The sequence below is a fragment of the Amblyomma americanum genome, chromosome 8 (genome assembly GCF_052857255.1).
Source record: "Amblyomma americanum isolate KBUSLIRL-KWMA chromosome 8, ASM5285725v1, whole genome shotgun sequence".
Taxonomy (NCBI): domain Eukaryota; kingdom Metazoa; phylum Arthropoda; class Arachnida; order Ixodida; family Ixodidae; genus Amblyomma; species Amblyomma americanum.
Window position 1 is genome coordinate 61,441,297 of NC_135504.1, and position 18,741 is coordinate 61,460,037.

Below are 18,741 nucleotides of genomic sequence, written 5' to 3' on the forward strand. Positions count from 1 at the left end.
GTCGTTGCATGCGCAGCACTGTGTATAAAAGGCGGAGATGTAATCGACGGCTGTATCGCAACGTTTGATATGGATGCACAGAAGGAGAGCCCAGCCGCTGCTAAACGGCGGTATGGACACGAGAGCAATATAACTCTTCCGATCCCGAGGTTGTCGCCTGGCAGTTGGCTACTCTTCAAACAGAGAATGAGCGTCCGAAGGCGAAGAGAGCAGCAGAGACGCCCGAACAGAGAGAGGAACGCCTTGCCAAACGGAGACGCCAGACTGCCGAGAGTAATAGACGCCGCATAGCCGGTCAGTCAACGGCAACCAGCCGAAGAGGATGTGAAGGCCCGTACGGCGTGTGACTGATCACACCATTCGAGTTTCCGAAAGTGCCTCTGCGACCCGGACATATTTGAAGCAGACTGTGAACAATCCGTTTGGACACATTTCTGCTGTGTGCGACAGACTGGCACCAAAAGGACCTGACACCAGTGAGTAACCCAACGTCTGTCACTTTCTCGTGTCTCGCGCTCGTGGTGTTATTATGTGGTGTTGTCCCCTTGTCTTGATTAGCGCTCCCCAGTCTCAGTATGTACGACCAACTAGCCCCCTACAAAGTTTTTATTACACTTTGCGTTTGGCATTACCGGAACAAGTTCAGCCAGGGAAACGTAGCTCCCTCTACGTATATCCTGGCATAGCGGAGCTAAGCCACTGCCAATTTTTTTTTCATTTTCGCGCTCCTGTGCAACGCACAAGAACCTTCGCGCTTCTCGCGTCGAACTCGCCGACGTCGTGGCTGGAGCTATCGGGACTCCCAAGGTCATGAACGTAGCCGTCGCACGACGACGCAGCAATTTGCTCTCCGCTGCACTGTTGCCAGGGCCCGCTGCTACGTGTGACGTCACTACAAGGAGTCACTACCATTGGTGCGAAACGGCCACTAATCGCGCTCGCCGCCGCCGGCTGGTTGGAGCGCTCGGCGCCGCCGCAGTCGGGCGATGCGAACTGCGCCGACGGCGTGAACCGAGCTGCTACTGCGTTACACGCGTCTGGTTAGACTACTGCGTAGTTCTGTTGCGTCGCGACGAGCAGAAGGCTAGCTACATTAACGACTTATAACCATTTACTGACGTGTTGCCGCCGTTAGCACTGCACAGCGTTCGAAAGCAACAGGACGTGGAATGTACTACGAGGGCTCGGCAGAAAGGAAAGATGGCGTCGGCTGCGCAGCGAGGTTCGCTGCCATGGCGAGGTGTGGAACGCAGAACAATGTCCGCGGTCGGAACTGTTGAGAACAGCGCGCTTCGCAACGCAAGGGAGACTTGGAATTTTCGGGACGTGACAGCACTGTTAGGACTCCGTTTCTCTCTGGCCGCGCTGGACCTTGGGTGTGCAAGGTGAGTCGCTTTGTCTCCATTGTTCGGCTCCGATGTGTCCGCCGTATTACGACTTGAGCCGGGGCACCGCATAGGAACTACTGACGCTGGTGCTACGCCTGTGTTCCGGAAAATCTGTTTGGTTGACACTTCATACCTTGCTGTTATGTTGCTAGTGCGCAAGTCTTTGTCGTGAAATATGTAGCGTTTGTTTTTGAAACCCTTTTGAGCGCAACCAGCTGTTGTGGATTTGATTGCGGTGTGTTTTCGTTGTGGTGGAGGAGCGTGCGTTTTGGAACGCACTGTTTGTTTCTTCATGTGTTGTTTCCTTGCTTCGCTGGTTTGGCGCTTCCTGTTACGATTTTCTGGCAACAATACCGGCGTTAACTCGGCTGGCGGTTAACGATGGTTTCGGTTTTCAACACGTACGGTACTATGCGCTTTCGGCCGCACCACCGCGTTGTCTCCCTTGCTTTGGTTTGAACGTTAACGCCGAGCAGCCTTGAAGCAGGATATTGTGACATCACGGGAATTAAAATGGTTTTTGCTTTTTCTTTGCTGATGTGAATTCGGAGTAACTAGGCGGAATATATGAAATATTAAAACGAAAAAAAATGGCGCGGGGCTTGAGTGTGCATGGTCTTAAAAGCTTAGCAAGCGACGGTTGGCGAGGCGCCTCCGTTTTGAAAACGTATTTGTGGGCGCTTAATTGCGTGTTGTGTTGTAAGCTATACCTTGCCTTTGCTTAATTTGTTAGATCCAAAGGTGCGCGTGGTGTCTGTGTCCCGCTGTTAGTAATTTGTTAGATCCAAAGGTGCGCGTGGTGTCTGTGTCCCGCTGTTAGCTTACCGTCATAAGAGGTTTGCTTTGCCACTTTCCCCAAATTCCTGCGTCGTCTAGCTTCGCTCGAGATCAAGTACACTCGGTTTTCGACGCGGCGTCATTTTTCTTTAGCGTTTCTGAAACCACCGCGATCATCTTTTTTTGTTTGATTTTGCATTGAAGCGGGATGTACTGTCGGCCGCAAAAGTTAGCGGGATCTGCGATGCGTCGAGGCTCACTGGCAGTACTGCCGCAGCAGGCCAGTGGTGAGCCTCGACTCCGCACTCTGTGACGCCAGATGGAGCAGCAATGCAGTTCTGTTACGCTCCGCCACGCATCGCAGATCCCGCTAACTTTTGCGGCCGACAGTACGCTCATGCATGCAGGACATTTGCTTTCGTGCTGTAAAGGTTCCGATCGGCGGTGTAGCGTGGTGAATTTCGGTACTGATTTGCGCTCCGTTGGTTGGATATGCGTTTTAACTGAAATTTCCACTATTAGACGAGTAATAACTATGGAATCCACCCAAGCGCAGCCATACGGCTACAGAGGATAATACGACTTCCTCAGAAACTTCGAAGTTTAAGAAAAAATTCGTCCTGCTTCGGGGTTCGAACCCGGCACCACCGCTCCACCGGAGCAGTCGCTCTACCAGCTGAGCTAACCGAGACGGCAAGCAGAGAAGTGATTAACACCTCGAAGAGGGATAAAAGTGTTGGCGAAACGTTTAGAGGAATCTCTCAGTTATTTCCATAAAATTTTTGACCTAACTGAAATTGCGCTGCCACTGGCGTTTTTGAAGCGAAAAGCTTCACTACGCCAGCGTTTCGAGCAGTCAGCGGGGCCGCTAGTCTTGAATTTAGCTAGACGTCAAACAAGGAAATGACGTCTGTCTCGCATATATGTAGGTGTCCGCCGAGATGTGAGACAGATACTGCGCCATTTCCTTTCCATCCCGCCGCGGTGGCTCAGTGGTTAGGGCGCTCGGCTACTGATCCGGAGTTCCCGCGGGTTTGAACACGACCGCGGCGGCGGCGTTTCGACAGAGGCGAAACGCTTAGGCGCCCGTGCGCTGTGCGATGTCAACTAGTGCACCGTTAAAGATGTTGTAGTGGTTTATTAAAATAATAATGAAAAGGACGGATAAGATTGTTGCTAGCCCCAGCATCTGCCATCGATACTGAAGCACCTGAGCTGGGCAGCAGAAATAAAGGATAGCAGGCAGAATGGAGAAATGAAATTAGAGGTGAGGGGACAGGAAGAGAGGATAGGGGGAGAGGTAATATATATTAACTATTTACACAATAAGAAAGGTGTACAGGTTGCCCGCGATTAGTTCATCTAAAGACCCCTAGGGCACCTCTTTCTTCCTTTCATCTCTCACTCACTCCTTTATCCCTTTTTAAGGAAAGGATATACATCTTGGTGGATATGGAAAGGAAAATGAAATGAAAGTTGGTTTTAAGGAAAGGAATTCGAATTACCTCTGTAATTTCGGGGCTTTTTGCACAGGCATGGATAGGGATCCCACTATGCTATAACTCTCTAATGTGTTTGTAGCTATATCACTGTTTTGCATTTTTCATGTGGAGATGGTTTTTTCGGCTTCAAATTGGCACCAGTCACGTTGTGTGAGCTGGGGGTTGGTAGCAGTACAGTGATTTGTGTTTTTGAGAATGGGTGAGTATGGAGATGTAGAACACATTTCTGTGCATTGTTGTCTGCACGAAATCATCATTATTGTAGGGAAAAAAATATCAGTTCAGATGCCAGCATTTTTCTTGTGCTGTAGCCTTTTATAATTCTTTTACAGCATATTTTCTCAGTGTCAAAGAAAATGGACCAGCGAGAATTCGACGTGTGCGACCTGTAATGACGCAAGTGACGGCGGCCGGGGAAAACCTGCAGGCAGCGTTGAGTTTCAGAGCGACTAAAGAAGGTGAGTTTTTTTTTCGCCGTTTTCGCGGCAACACTGACATTCACGCCTCAGCGTGATGGAACCAGGTAAGATGCCCTTTCTTTATTAAGTTCTTGTGTATGCTGCCGTGATGCTTTCAATGTCATGACATGAACGAATGTGCCTTGTTAGGCAAGACTAGATCCTGTCAGGATCTAAGCAGAGCTCGAGTTTTCGTTGACGCCTTGTGTTCTCTGTGCCGTTTTTGCTCAAGATGCCTTTGCTGGGTGTTTGCATCAGTTAACAGTCTCTTCCATTTGATTTCACTAGCCGCCGCAGTCTGCTCGCCACAAAGTGGTCACGCCTGTGATACGGCGCGCTGTGCCAGTCTCGTAGGTCTTGAGTTTATTGACGAACGCGTTCTGCTAGTGGAACGTTATTTATTGTTGGCACCCTGACGATGTGACGTCGCAAAATTTCATAAGTGGAACGTGCTAATCGAAGAGCACTTGTGTGTAGCCTCCTTGTAACAGCTTCACGGCACGGGATTCCAGACAACACTCGTACATTTCCAGGATGTCCCGAGGATGTCATTTTGAGGACGTTATATTGTCCTCAGGATGCACTCAAACGATCCCCAAAAGGTCTCAAAAAGTTCCTCTTGTCCAGCCCCAGCACGCCCTGAGAACGTCCTCAAAAGGCCATCCAAGAACGTTTTCAGTGCGTTTTGAGGACGATACAGCGTAGTCTCAGCTGCCTACTATGTAAATGCAGTGGCATGCTTTTGGGTTTATTATTTGAAGGTATAATCCTAGGTTATCTGTAATTTAATGTTAAATAAGTACACAGCTCTCAACATTTATGAACACATGGCACATTGCACTGAAGCTTTACAGTAGAAACTAAAAAAAAATCCAGGTGGTTGCTCATCATTTTAAACTGATATTACACTACAAATGCAGTTCTACACATACATAAACATGTAAAAATGAAAAGTGCAACATGTTGATAACATTTTATTGAAAATAAATGTCTTCAAATTTTAAAATCTTGACATTGATGCTGTCTTCATGTCTTCATGGGGACACTAGTCAGAATAGTCTGACATCATAGCAGAGGCTACAAGAGTGAAAACAGTTTTAGGGCTGTCGGCATTACATGAAAAACAATGGGTACTGCCAGTCCGCTGCATGAACTTACGATCACTGTCACTAAAAACGTTCCTCTAGACAACACTGACTACAACATAACTTATCGAGTGCTTAATGCCACGTATCAGAATACTAAATACCTCCACATACTCTTTAGGACTAGCTGTACACTGAGCATGATAGCATGTTTTAGGTCTCATATTTACAGTTAATATTAGGCTCTATGACTGAATGTTAACACCAAGGACGAGACAACATTTATAAATACCTTTCATATTTTACAGATGACGTATTGAATTCGCAATTACTTACATGATTGAACAGGTAACTGGCAAGAAACTGCGCCCAAACTAAGTTAGCCTGCCATTTCATATGAGGTGAATCAGCCAGCTAGCAGACACTTCTCCTAGCCTGTAATGCAGTAATAGGCCACACATGCTTGTAAATGTTTTGCAGCTATTTTTATTAAAAACTCGCCCTCTCGCTGAACATTTGCAGCTTTTAACTCTAGTTTTTTTCAGTTTGGCCCCCAAGTGCCGCAGCCAAACTTTGATTACGCTCTCCACATCGTTCCTTGTTGCTTCCGCAAAATTTTCCTTTATTGCCTCTGGAATAATGAGTGCAATAGCATACACAGCAAGAAATGAAAAAAGTTTGCAACAGAAGCACAATGAACGCATTACACGAGCAAGGAATTTCGGACATGCTAATAGTAGTGCATGGCCAGTTAATTTAAAGTGCAGCAAGTACATCAAAGGCTGAGGTGGTGAGGATTCAGGCAGAACCATCCTGAGGCAGTCAGAAAATATTAATATGTTTTACAGAACAGGCTTCCATTTCTTTTCTGAAAGACACACTAAACCTTATGCTTAGGTATAAGAAATGTAAAGCCTGAATTAAATTTCACTCTTAATCACTTAAATTTATCAAGATGAAAAATAGTGCAAAGGGAAGACAGAAGACGGACAGAGCAATGCAGATAAGCAATTATCATTTAAATGTAACATTAACATACCATAGCATGTCGGGTAACACTAGCAGATAACTGAAAAGACAAACGTGTCTTTCTGAAAATTATGTCGGCAACATTCAGCGCTGAGATTTTTTTTCCTGTTTGGCCAAGCCAACTGAATGTTATCTCCGCTTTGGGGCTCAGCGGCAAGCTTAGCATCCTCCTCGTGGCAGATCCTATCGAAGTTCCTCTGAGACCCGAGAGCTGATGCAATTGTAAAGAAGCAATTGGATTATTTTTGCATGAAGTGTAAACAAAGGAAAGAAGATGCCATACCAGTCTTGTTTTCAAGCTGTCATTTTCAGACAGGTTTAAGTCAAATTTTTAAACTGACTCGATGTCTCCAAATGGCTGCTGCAAGACATCTTCGGTCATACAGCTGCTCTGCGGTGTGCTACTGCTCAGTCGCTGCAATATGGCATCAAGCTGCTGACCTTGATGCTCGACACGCATCAAGATTGTTTGTAGCAGTCTGAGCTTCTGCTGTTCATGTTCTGAAAATTGGTAGAAATGATATTACACTTTCTTTAGCGAAAAAGCCAGTGTAAACGAACAACAACACAAGGCAATATGAAGTCGGTGTGGTGCTGGATTTAAAACTGGCTTTATTCTATAACAAGAATCCTTCAGCTACAGACATATGCATGCACAAGGCACCCTAAACAGCCACAAAAATGCGTATCATCAAGTGCCTGCACGTGCAAAGCTTAGGAAGCCAGGAGCATGAATTTCTTAGCCGTTAGAAACACAAGTGCCTCACTAATACAGCTCATGCCTTGTTTCTTAATTTCGCAAGCGAAACACCAGTTTTCCTTTTAGCTACGTTTTAGCGCATGCAACTACTGCAACATAAAAAATGCTGCACTCAATTTTGTTTTACATTCAAGGCAATGGCATAGCAGGCACATGTTCCCCTTTGATATAAAGATTTGCTCTTCCTGATCATTTCACTGACACAAGGACCAGTTTGACCGAAGCAGACTTTGCTGCATGTTAGTGGATCACAACACCACTCCTGCATACACATTTGGGTTAATTGAGTGACATGTGTTTGAGCAGTGGCTTAGTTTGTGCATTGTGATAATTTTGCACACACAGCATGGGTAGCTTATTCGGAACTGGGAATACTTCCTGGACACACCTTTTTTCCATCTTTAAATTGTGGGTTACCAGGTAACATTAAATAAGCCATCCAGGCTTTGTGCACAAGTTTTTAGCAACACACAGAGACTAAATAAGTTTACCAATAGACATGCCACCCAATTTACCAAATGTGTAATATGAGTGGTGTATGTAACCGCTGCACGTGTGGCAGTCTACTTTTGTCAAACTGGCTGTTGTGCCAACAAGCAGATCTGAGGACACTTGGTGTTCATGTCAAAGGGTAGTCTCCGCTTGCCGAGCCATTGTTGTGAATGTGAAAACAAACACTCCACAATTTTTTGATGTTGCAACAGCTGCTCACAGTAAAATGAAGCTGAATGAGCCGTTATCCTGAGCTGCTAAGAAACAAGGCACAAACTGTGTTAGTGAGCCATCTGTGTTTTTCAGGAAGAATGAATCGTGTTTCTGGCTTGCTAAGCTTTGCATGTGAAATCGTGAAGTGATATGCACTTTCATGGGAGCTGTAGGGGGCCTGCCGCAGGTGTATCTCTGTCACCTAGGAATTTATGTCATTGAATAAAGTCAGTTGTAAGGTCAGTGCCATCCGGTCTTTTTCTTGTTATGTTATCTGTTTATGCTGGTTTCGCCTCCCATGTGTAAAATGCAAACCTGCTGAGCAAACCATGTTTCTTTTTTTTAGGAGAAAGATGACTGACGCCCACTAAGTTAATTTTGCAGAAGAAAACACTACGGGAGAGGTGCAGCTTGGCTTTTTAAGCCCTCGTGTGGAAGACCTCCGGGTCAGTGGCCACAAACGATGGATGTAATAAAAGGGAAGTGTCACCAGAGAGCAATTACCATTCTCCCGTGTCTGTTGGATGTGCCACGACTCGAGTAGAAGCCTCCTGTACAGGTTAGTTTTGGTTTGTAGTACAATGGTACTGTCAAAGTCAATTCGGTGGTCGCATGCCTCGCAGTGTTCGACCATAGCGCTGTGTTGACGGCTCACCTGTCGAACGTCCGCTTTGTATTGATTCATTCTTTCCGCAAAGTTCTTAGTTTCCCCTACGTACAAGGCTGGGCAGACTGAGCAGGCGATCTTGCATACAACGCCTTGGGCCCTTTCTTTAGGGTGACGGTGCTTCGGGTGAGGGAGAAGGCGCCCGATGGTGGTAGTAGGTTTGTGCATTGTTAGCACCCCTTCTTTACTGAGAATGCAAGCCAGCATCTCGCTCAAGCCTTTCACGTATGGGATGCAAAAGTGTTTGCTGTGGCCGAACACTGCGAGGCATGCGACCATCGAATTGAGTTTGACGGTACTATTGTACTGGAAACCGAAGCTAACCCGCACAGGAAGCTTCTACTCGAGTCATGGAACATCCAATAGACAAGGGATAATGTTAATGGCTCCCTGGGGACACTTCCCTTTTCTTACATCCATGGTTTGCGGCTTCTGACTAGGAGGTCTTCCACATGAAGGCTTAAAAAGCAAAGCCGCACCTCGCCCGTAGTCGCACCATGAAGAAGGAACTGAGCTGGTCCCGAAACGTCGTGTTTTTTCTGCAAATTTGACTTGGTTGGTGTCAGTCACCTTTCTCCTAAATTAAGTTTCCTGGCCAGACAGACTTCTGTCAAATGTTTTCTTTTGAAACCATGTTTCTGCATTACGCTGCACAATCCAATGCATCATTCACACAGTCAAGCTTTTATTCTGGCAGATGTCTTTCCTTCAAGAACTATAAGAACTAAATGCATAAGTGTCTTAAAGAGTGCCAATAAAGTGCCAACATGCTACATTTGTCAATGCACAGGCGCAAAATTTGTAACCATATGATTCTTGTTTGTATACATATACAATTATATCCATGAGAGGTTTATCTGCCCTGGAGAGGGATTGTAGTCACATAAATAAATATATAAATAGTAATAATTATCAAACAATAATAATTGCTAATGACATGAACAAATAATCTGCACATGTGCATATGTGAAGGCCAGGTAACTAGATAAATCTAACGGCATAAAAACACAGGTATCCAGATTTACATACAAGTACTGCAAAGAGAGCAATTTAATTGCTCTTGCCAGAAGGCCTTGAAGTGTTGGCAACTGAAGAACCAGGACTGGAGGTATATGATCTCCCGTCAGATACTGCCCTGGGTGCTGCACATTATTGAGACATTAGTAATGAAATCAAGTTTGGTATTCTCAATAATTGACCTGACCGGAAGCAACCATCCGGCACTGAAGAATTTGTGGGCGAAAAATACATTGTTCCAGCTTGGGCCCGACTGCTGTGTGACTGACTGTACATTGAAACAAAGCCAAAAATTTAGGAAGCATTAAGTGAGCCAACACAGGCACTAAACTTACATGGTACCCTCCATCCACCAGTTTGCTCAGGCCCTTGTTGCGCCCCCCCCCATGGAAGAAGCAGCTGTATACCCTGCTATGAAAAGAGAACACTATAGATCTTCTGTATGACAATTATTTTCACCACTGAAAACTTACAGGAACTGGGAACCTGCATTCCAGAGCACCTAGGCGAATGAATCCTCTGCATTTCAGCATCACTCTCAACTGTACATACAGGAGCACTTAAAACAATGCCATTCTGCAGTAAATTCAGCAGCATACAGAGCTCGGCTAGCTGGTACAAGACTGCAGATACATTGGGTTACCTAAATATAGCAACAAGCTGTTATTTCTCATGAGTGTGTGTTCCTAAGACAATCCGGCCATGCACTGAGTGAGAACCTGCAATTATTGCAAATAACGGCATAGAACTGCTGTTAGAGTATTTAATTATTCATCCGTGCTCCCTCAGATGACTGTTGATACACTGGGCCACGTGTGCAGTGTAGGAGCAGCCGCATTATAATGTGACACACCGGTTCACAAAGCATGTAGTATATTTACAGTTCGCAACTAACTTGGCCTAAACTGTCAGCCTCTGATTGTATTTCATGTGTGATTCCTGCCCATATTCTATTTACCTATTGGAAAAAAATGAATAGGATCACTCTTAATGCTTCATATCCCACTCTAAACAGGCACAATGGCCAGGTTCATTAATATTACCATGATGTTGATTTTGCTGTTAAAAGACCACTTCATTTGCTTGATATGCATCGCTAAAATGTAGTGCATTGTTAGCTGTGAAATTTTCCTTCACATCATCACAGCATTCTTCAGTCCATACCATTATGTCCAGACTGCGGTGAACGAAGTGGCTGTGTCTTATTTTTCTGCATCCTCTTCTGTCTTGCTTCTGATGTAAAAACAGACTGCCAATGAGAAAGCAATAAAGATACTATCAGAAATCTGAACGCAAGTTCTACAAATGCAGGTATCAATAACCAAAATTCATCTTCGAAAACTAATAACACAAAAAGACTCAACCAAGTGAGCAGACAGACATAGTGCTTTGTTAATGTCCTCTCTTTTTCATCCCATACTTTTGCGCTGCTAGTTTTCAAAAATGTTCTGTCAACTAGCTCCACAGCCTACAGTGCTGACCTGCAAGAATGCTTAGTGTTTCATTATCTGCAGCAACAAATACTAGCTCCTGCTACAGGTTAGCAACTTGCCTAACTAGCTGCATAAGTGCACAGGTTGATAGAAGCAACACAAAAAGCCTCAGCAATCAAATAATCTTTTTCCAGTTGTGCAGGCTTCTTTTATTCACGGTAATTTGGCATACATATCAGTATATTGGCTGATTCACCCACAAAATTGCTGAGAGCACAGAGTCTACTCTTTGCCATTGCAGGTAGATGAAACGTATCAGAAATTAGTGGGAAAAAACCTACGTTGCTGCCTCTGAAAGGCTTTTACCACATGGTAAAGGTGTTTTTGAGCAGTAAAAGCATCATGACTAGGCCACCATGTGCTTGTGGGCATATGCAAGATACTAATACCATGCTGTTTCACTTGTTCAGTAAAACAGTGCAACAATAAAATATGCATTAGAAGAAAGAACAGGAATTTCCTTGTCCATATACTGTATGCCCTTTGCTAAAAAAAGAGTACAAACTTGGTCAACATGATTTTCTAATGTCTCACTTGCCATCGGCATGTACCAGCAACTACAACCATCAGGTCTCTTAGAGCTGAGAATGCACCAGTATAATACAGCATCCTCAAAAACAATTAAGAACACTTTTATTGCATCACGCTTGACTGTGAAATGAAAGATCGGAGGGATGCACATTACTTTTTAACATAGACAGTGGCGGGGATGCAGGGTACCTACATTCTTCATCATCATCGTTATCAGACTCATGAAATTTTTGTATTTCGTTTCCTTTTCCCCCGTCCAAGGTCGTAGTCGCTTTGCAAATCAGGTGTCCTCTGCTCTTCTAAGGCACAGCCGGGCTTCAGCATATGTATCTGAAAGTATATGCATTCCTCCAATCAAACCATAGTTTGCTGAAATAGTCTGGATGCCCAGAATGGATTTCATAACCTTTTAGTGCACTAATAATCTTTACTCATATGCAAGGCAATATTCATGAAAGTAAATAACTCATAATGAGCTTCATGTTATCCCAAAATGCTAGAAAAAACAATGTGCCAATGTAGACAAAACAATCTTCTACCAAAAAAGGAAACTGAAAGCAAGCAGACGGAATGGAGTGCAGGTTCATGTATCATGAGAAATTGAGCACAGGGAATGAAATTCACCATCAACGTCTTACTGAATTTCTGAAAGGTCAGCTATACAGTGTTCACTGTGTGCTTTTTTCTTGTGCAGATAGTGAAGCCAAAAAGACAGATGTCAAAATTTTAGCAGCACACTGTTGTTACCATAATACATTATTTGCACAAGTTAAGTGTTAAATTAAGTTAACCTTTCTTTAAAACAAGCATATATTTTAATATTGTGAAATACCAACTCAGCAGTTAACTGGCAAGAAAGTGCAAGCAAAGCCAATTACTTTCTTCTGGCACACAAAGTACACGAAGGCTTCAGAGGCACAGCAATTGAAGGCTGCCCATGCTGCATCAGTGTTCAGCATTTTCGATGAATGAAAAGAATGCACTGCTTTCTGGCAACAGTGTAGCATGTCATGGACTATGTGCTGATGACATCGCATATGCACTACATGCAGTGAAGCGTGCATGTGCTGCTTGCTTCTCAGTATGTGACCTATGAAGCTGCTCTTTCACAACAAAATACGCAGCTGATGCATGCACCTAGAAATGCAATGCTTGCCTTCTTGCAGCTGTTCTGACCATTGTAGTAGTAGTCATTTAATGGTGTTTTCAATGACAGCTGTCATTGGCAACTAATTTTATTTTTTATTTGAAATACTTTACAGGCCCGTAGGGCTTTGTGTAAGGGGGGCAGCAAAACATCAAGATCAAATTTAAAAGGGAACAAACAAAATCAAGGAAACAAGGCACTATACATGATCAGTAAAAATTTGAAACACCTCAATATAACACAGAACAGTCGACATGTTTTGTTTGCAAACTTGCACAAAGAAAAACTGCACAGCACTTAAAGGAGAATTTAGTGTAGTTGTTGTACATGAGCTATTAATAATAACTGTTTGGTTTACTCTTCGTGACATAACATGCACCCTGAAAATGGCAAAATTCAACAGTATTTGAAGCCAAGGCAATAGTGCTTGCTGGCTTAGCCTGCCACAGCCATACTCAGCATTGATGTTTATAATGCTGTCTCATGCCTTTTTGGTGTGTGTGGTTGGCATACACCAAGAGGAAGCACAATCAGACACAAGCGAATACAGTGATCATTACCAAATGCCTGGACTACTGTGCACTGCTGTTCCAGCCAGGTCCTGGGGTTGCACCTGCTTTTAAGAGGCTATCAATGTGCCTCATCCCAGGAGGCCAGCGGCATATATTGTTGGTGATCCACCTTTTGTGGACAATTGCCACAGAATCATCATCTTTGAGGAATTTCACAGTGATGTATTGACCACCTTGTTCAAGGAAGAAAAAGATTTTATCTACCAACATATGTACAAAATACAAAGGTACATAGATACAAACAACACAAACAAACATTGCGAAAACATAAAAAATACAAAGGTACAAAGATACAACACAAACAATTATTGCAAAAACGTGCATTAAAAATTGAGTCCTTAAAAATCAGTGGCAGCTAAACCCCTTGAGTGGTATGTAGAAGCGGAAAAATGATTGTCTCCCGCTTGAAGAAAGTCTTAAGACATTTCTGAGAAATATCCTCAAGTGGCCAAGACATCAGGCTGGAAAGCTGAGAAACTTTGTAAATGCCAAGCAACGATGATGCACAAGGTGACAGAGATCACTGCGTTGCAAAAACTTCCTCCCTTCCAATTACACATGGTGCACCTAATGGAAAGTGTGCATAGTTTTCCACAACTACTGATCCATCTGCAAGCAGGCAGCAACTGTTTCTTTTGCCAGCTGCAAGAACAACAATCCCTGGCAATGTAGCTTTCAAGTACTGTGGAGCACCGCAAGGCACAATGAGTAGCCCGGAATTGTGTTCTGTTGCAAACAATGGGCGCCTTGTTGCCTTCTTACTTGCACTCGGTACTGTTCCTTGCTCGGACAGTCTGTTACAGAGCTGTTCAAGGGGATGCTCAGGTTTTCGTAGCATGGCTTAGAGTAGACATGAAATTTTCGAATGGAAAAGCACTCCAGTCATTTAATGGGCCGAGGTGCTCTGCATCAGATGCCAGATGGGACAGACTATGCACGTTGTGCACTGCATGCTCCTGACCATAAATTTCAACAAAGCTCTCCACAAAGAACTTGAGAAGACCTTTAGCATAGTTCAGTTCACTTGCTGTGATGCCATTTGTTGAAAGTATGTTGATTGCTATATACTCAAAGAAAGAAAATTTTTGTGCATCCGAGAAGGAAGCACTGAAGAGAGCACCACAGGGCCTCCATACAGCAGGAAAAACTGCAACTCGGTAGCTTTCCAGCGCTCCAAATCTGATAAACTTCGTGGCTTCCTGTTAAAATCACAAGGAACATATTTTGCTAGCTTCATGTCCTGTCTGACACCTCAATAATAGCTTTGTGTCCTACCCTGATTCCCTTAGGTCCACGCATTCACAAAAGCAGGAGTTTACGCATTACACCCAGGAAGGCCAAATGCATATATTTTAGAGGAACATCCTTTACAAGATCTAATGGAGGCTCCTCCAGAATACTTTCATCTGTGTGGTGTTGTTCTTGAAATTCTCAGCGTAAGGTTTAACCAGTTCGCAGCTGGCTTGTAAGAGTGGGAATGCACACTCTGCCTTCAGAATATGTGCTTTTCACAGCACACTTCGTGCAGCTATAATAGCTTGTGTGGCTTCTTATGTACAGCACAAAAGCTTTTACTGGTGTGTCGCAAATTATAGCATGCAGACTAACTGGAACTGCTGCTGTGCCTACAGCAAGTCCTGCAGTCATCAGGCACGTCATTTCGCTGACGAAGCCCCGTATGAACTCATTTGCATCATGAGCTTTGCTATTGCCAAAAAAAAAACACTGACAACAAATGGTGCCACATCTGGGAAGTTGTTAATGTGGCTGAGAACAGTCCAAAACTCTCCCTTTGCACTTTTTGATAATGGCAAAGCATTGATATTAAAGCTGAAGCTTAGTTCTGCAGGAACCTCTCCGCAGCTTTGTAGGATCTGCTGCAGGCCTGCTTCGATGCCAAAATCACGGAACTTCCCTCCAGCCAGTATTAAAACACCAAAGGATTTTTTCGGCATCTGTAGCAAGGCCCATGCAGATGATGGCAGCGAGGAAAGACCTTTATAGGTCCACAACACTTTCAACAGTGATGTGACATTGGCATGAGATGATCGCGACTCAATTGTCCATGCTTGCAGCTTGTGACGAAGAGCAGCACACTGTCTCTGTCGGCATTGTCACAATTGCTAGTCTTTTCAATGCACACTGCCGAAGAGGTTGAGAGCTGAAGGTCGCCGGACCTGTTCAAGTTCACAAGTGGCAAGCTTAGCCCTCCGCAGTCCGAGCTTGGTACACGTTCCAGCACTATGTCATCCGCGCTTGGAACACGGTGGTGTACACAAACGTCGCCGCCGGTACTAGGCAGAACACGTGCTGCGGCGGGGTGTCCCGGTTCACATAAACTAGACGGAGGTGACGCCGTATCAGCTCCTGTGCAGCTTGCCAGCTGAATACACACATTGATGCAACGATTTCTTTCCCGCCGGAACTTTCTTTCCCTGCTCTCCGACATACTGACAAAAGACTCACCATTATTTGCAGCATCCATCTTGCCCGCGCAGAAAGTTCAGCGGTTCAGCTTGGCTTGGCTTGGCTTGGTCGCTCCGAGTAAAAAAAAAAGCAAGCACATGGTTGCCAGCCACGGATATGATTCGTTCGGAAAGGACGGTACTAGTGGTGCTAGCATATAGGGTTTCAATGTTTGATAGAAACGTTAGCTTAATTACAGTATAAAGCTACATATTGTGCATAATTTTCCATCCATTCGTTTAGTGACAAAAGGAAACGAGAAAAATTTCCTGCCTCACCCTCGACAGGTTTTGAGATTTATTCGACTGACCCTGTGTTTTCCCTGCTTTGCATTTTAGAATAGAGGACAAAAAAAATGTATGTCAATAATTTGCAATTTCTGTATAGCTAGCGTAGCGATTGTCCTTAAAGGGAAGGTGAAATGGTTTTTTGGGAATTTCAGGTTCGTCAAGAAATCGAATCTACAAAGTTTCAAGGTAAAGCTTGCGAAATATTTTTTCGCCAACATCTAAAATAGTGACGTTATCGCCGATTACAACTGCAGCAATAGTCAGGCTTCTCCTCACTACAATAGGGAAGTGCGGATAAACTCGTGGTGGCGTCATTGTTGCCGAAATTTCAGATGTCCGCTACCTCCGCCCGCGAGCTGCAGTGAGCCTTCCAACACTGCCAGACAATGCTTCATGGGCTTCACCGTCGGCGGTGTTGGTTTAATTCCTTGAAACAACCGTTTCTTAGCTGGAAACGCAGCGCCGCCCTATGTGACGTTATCGTTGCAACCTCTGCCCATCGCTGCGCACTTCAGAGAAGCCTGACCACCAATGCAGATTTATTCTGCGATTATGTCACCATTTCAAATCCTAGCACAAAAATACTTCGCATGCTTTAATTACCTCCCGGTTTCACACATTCTACCCCTTTAAACTCGTCGAATTCTAAAACCTCTTCACCTGCCCTTTAATAGGTCTTCATCAGGACATTTCTGGGGCTATCCTTCAGTTGGTGTGCTTAGGATGTCCTCAGTACACCGGAGAATTTGCGGGGACGTTAGTGCCTTTTGAGGACGTCCTGAGGATGTTGGGTGCTGTCTGGGCCATGGCCAGACATCCTTTTGGAATTTGTCACTTAGAAACAACAGCCAACACACTTTCCGCATCGTATCGATACCTAGAACGCTTTCTTCCTGGGTAATCCATGCATTCTTTCGCTGGCTCGAGAACTAAGCTGTCAGGTACCCACGGGACAGCTGTCCTACCCGGGTGAGCATTTTAGTGGCTCACTTTCATTGACTGAGGTTCTTCTGATCTATTCATGTGTCGATACTCGTAGTCGCACTCATTTTGCCAGCTTCTGCATTAATCGTACACTATTCCATCCATTCCTGTCATTAATTGGGGACTTTGTTGTTATATTTGCTCATGCTCTGTAATATTTAAATGGCACCTGAGTCTTCAATGAAGATTTTTATTTTTGGAGTCGCTTGCTCGAAAGGTGCCCTGACGCACACAAGAGGGCGTCGTAGCCAAGCACGGTGGGAGGTAACTCCCCGCCCGCTTGTTTGTGGCAAAGCCTAGAATTTAGCGTATGTTTAAATATTTTTTTTACCCTTAATAACGCGAAATATGTCCGCTGTCTTAAGTTGGAAATTTGGATGATGCGAGAGTGCTGGTGTACGAGAATGTGTATAGGTTTCGTATGCGTATTCATGGCTCGAGTGGTAGTCATGACTGAGTCGTTTTGCAATGTAGCATGATTCAGCAGTTCACTAGTAAGGTAAAGTGTAATATACAGAGCTTTTAAAAAGTATGCTACTCATGACACATGGCTCAGCACTTCAGTAACGTAGTGTGAATGTGCACTTTATAAGTAACCTAATATAAGGTTTAGTTGTGCAAACTTGCATAGTCATGACTTGCAGTTTTTTTAATGTAGCATGACTCAACACTTCAGAAGTAACACAATGCAAGTTGTGTAGAGTGTACAACTCTCTTAGTCTCAGTCACGACTCATTCTGCAATGTAGCATGACTCAGCACTTTACAAGTAACATTGTAAGGTGTAGAGATTTACAAAGTGCATAATCATGACAGTGCAATCCAACAATCCTTGACAATTTTTTCTGACTTCATGCTGTCTTCATGATCTTTTTGAGCAAAACCTTTGATCAAAAGGTTATTTTTTCACATGTGATTGTTAATGTCTTCGACGGCTTCTGCAAGCCCTTCGCTTGTTTTCAGTATGTCTTCCTTTACGCCCTAGACGGATTCGTTGACTGCATGTGTGTCGTGTCGTGTTGGGTTTTATGGCACTTAGACAGCTAAGGCCATCATGCGCCAAGCTCAAGGTATAGAATAGGTTTCCTGTAGAATGTTTACAAATATGACATTTTATTCTTCAGTGAACGATAGAAAGATGGAAAAGGGGAAGACATTGGCCTTTCTACTGGAAGGCTAGCCACGGTGTCCACTGCCAGCTTGCCATAGAAGGAGGTGGGGGAGGGGGAAAAGATTAATAGGAAAGGGTAGGCATGCAGTTGCAGTGTCCATGTCAGTTGACATATGCTGCCACCTCAGGCCTAGAAGCAGCCAAAGAGGCCGGTGGCCTCCAGGAAGGAGAGGAGGTGCCGGAAGGTCTTGGCGGGATAGTGGCCGCCGGGGAACAAGAGGTGTTCTCCAGAAACTGGAAAAACAAAGTAGTTAAATCATCTCTCACTAGCAAACACAAGCGGCATTAGAACCTTAGAACCATCTGCATCTCCTCCTACAGGGATCAGAAATATGAACAAAGAGAAAGAACATGCCGAATGAAAGCAGACTACTTGGCTGTAGTTCTCGCCAAAGAAAGCACAAGCAATTCCAGGATGTATTTCTGCCTGTCCATCTTTGTCTACTGCTGATGTCACCTTGTGAAGCAAAGCTTGCATTCCATTCTTGGACAACTTCAGCATGTAATCAACAGTTCTTGGCCCTTTCAATGTCAATTCATGAATAAATATTTTATGGAAAGAAAAGCCAACAAGCATACCAAGGTGCCCAAAGAAGTAGGTTTCTTCAAGCAGGTGGGGCCATAGCTCCTAGATGTTTTCCATACTGACCTTTCCCTTCATTAATCTCTGTGCACTGCAAAGCATATTGTTACGGTGTGG

The 18,741-nt window shown here is 44.3% G+C and overlaps 1 protein-coding gene across 2 annotated transcripts in view; it reads left to right on the forward strand.

Annotated features, from left to right (window-relative positions):
* Positions 1-18,741, forward strand: part of LOC144101764 (AP-4 complex accessory subunit Tepsin-like) — a 349,149-nt gene that overhangs the window by 267,685 nt on the left and 62,723 nt on the right. For both annotated transcript variants that reach the window (XR_013308057.1, XR_013308058.1), the window contains exon 12: positions 4,000-4,125. The gene's annotated coding sequence lies outside the window, so the exon portion shown is untranslated. The remainder of the gene's footprint in view (positions 1-3,999; positions 4,126-18,741) is intronic.